Source organism: Dreissena polymorpha, unplaced genomic scaffold (genome assembly GCF_020536995.1).
Source record: "Dreissena polymorpha isolate Duluth1 unplaced genomic scaffold, UMN_Dpol_1.0 chrUn070, whole genome shotgun sequence".
Taxonomy (NCBI): domain Eukaryota; kingdom Metazoa; phylum Mollusca; class Bivalvia; order Myida; family Dreissenidae; genus Dreissena; species Dreissena polymorpha.
In genome coordinates this window covers 130,739-133,232 of record NW_026273384.1, presented here as the reverse complement: position 1 = coordinate 133,232, position 2,494 = coordinate 130,739, and positions in this window count along the sequence as shown.

Below are 2,494 nucleotides of genomic sequence, written 5' to 3'. Positions count from 1 at the left end.
CCACACATCCCAACTTTTTTAACAATGATTAATATGATATTTCTAATGTTTAATATGCACCATCTTTCATATTTGTTGCCACGTTTTAATAAAAATGCCGAACAGTCGAAGTGCTGACAATAGTTGTTATTCGGAACTCTCATGTCTGGGTTTTTCCGATGTTTGAGCACACGCGTTAGGTACAAACAAAAGCTGACTAGCATATTTTAAAAGAGAGTGAATCAATAATTTCTCTTATCGCTGATAGTTAACACCACTTTTCTGCTCAAACGTTCGTTATAGTTGATAAAAAATACCATGATTTAATTATTTTTTCTTTAAATGAACTAATCTCGATCGTGTTTAATTTTATTAGATTTGTTATGTGTAATTATCAATGATAATAATATTATATAACAACAAAATACTTGAATTTTAACATTTCCTAAAAGAAACACTACTGTCGTTTAAATACGTATTATCCACTACTGAATGGGAAGCAAATCGGATATCGACGTTACTGGTCATTATACTGTATTAATGACAATGTCTGTACCTCCCGTGCGCTCAGAAATCGGAAAAACCCACAGCGTGCGAGTTCCGAATTAAATCTATTTACATGCAGTAAATACAATGTTTTTATTTGAATACCTTTGTGATTGTAGATCTTTCATTTGGACAACATTGATTGAAATTAGAAGAAAGGAATACGAGTTCAGACATTTAGACATAATACTGGTTTGATTACGTGTTTAATGCATATTTGTGAATATCCCGGAGAGAAGCGTAGAAGTCTACTAATAAGGAAAAAACAAACACTTAATACTATGAACAATAAATCATATTATCAATATCCTATTTATATAAAATAATTTACAATAAAACCTAGAAATACCACCTATACAAGGTAAACTGATTGTCTCAATGCTTTATACTCGAGAAAATTCTACCTAATGCTGGAAATTAACACATGCGCAAACTATAATGGAACTAGTTTCGTGAATTGAATATATGCCTACCATGTGTGTTTTAAATCCTTTACAGATTAATAAAGCGTTAGAAATTATTGCCAATTTAAGCATGTTGCAGTATTTTTGTGTAAAATTGTGCATTGTCTTAGAGTGTATATTTGTGGAAAACATGATCATTGAAAGCAATAGTTTGTATTACCTGCTTTGATTTTTTCTTAATTTTAATGTTTATTTATGAATACTATAAATTATGCATTTTGTACAACAATACGGCGATACCATACACATTATTTAGGACACAGTTACACATTTAGACGTTCTAATCTTTGAAAATTCATACGTTTGAAATAACTACAGTACAACCTGTGTTAGTAGCCACCTCTGTTTTCAAACACTTGTCATAAGCAAGCACAATTTTGATTTCCAAAATGACCTTATATAGTGCAAATGCACCTCTATTAAGCAGCCACCTGCACTAATTGGTCAGATCTGCTGCTTCCCATAGATGGCTGCTTAATACAGGTTCAACGGTTTTTGTAATTTTACTTCATTATTTGTTGATATGTCGATATTTGTATTGTCTTCTAATTATGAAATGTAAGGGGGTGAAACTCAAGCTGCCTGGCAGTATAGCACTCTAATAATCCAAAACTCATAAGAATGAACATTAAATCGATTACATATGGTTTATAATGAGATTCTTTTTCGGCGGCAAAAGAAAGATGCGTTCACATATTTCGACATAATGCTATTTCTTTAACAAATAAAAACATCAAATGTAAGAGAAGATGCTTAAACTGTCATAATATTGCCCTTCATATAATAAAGTGACAGTGCAGCATATTCGTTTTAATGAATCCAGAACACAACAATTATGAAATTGCATAAAATAATCAAGGGAGAAACATTCATCATCACTAGAAAGTATTAAATAGTACCAATTATATCATTTTCGCGCAATCAATCTGAAATTGGATCAACAATAAGACTAAACCGGTTGTGGTTATTTTATTATGGCGTTGTCGTATTTATATTGTTTAAATTTGAATAAAATAACTTTACCATTGAGAACAGTAATGCATGAATTTTTACTCAAAAGCAACATTAAGGTGCTATGATTGCTAACATTCACTGCGTAGCGGTTTCCGGTTTAGAAAAGAAAACTCTGTGTTTTTGGACAAGTCGAAATTTTGAAATGTATTTCTTAAGCCTAAATCAACTAACCAACGTTATATAAACTGCACTATCAAAGGCGGCGTTCGAAAAACAATCTTTACAGGGTCAAACCCACAACATATATTATTAGTTTTGGAGAATAAATTCCACATATTTTAAATTTCGCCCTAAGCCTGGATTTTATAACCATATACATATTTATTTAAAAAAAAAATCATGAAAAATTCAATTAACATTTGAAAACGTCTTCAAATATATTTAAATATTTGCTAGATCGAACTGTATCAATGTACAAAGTTTCAAACCGTAATCGTCGACAGATAATTAATAATTAATTACGAGAATTAAGTCGCCTTCGCCATAATGGT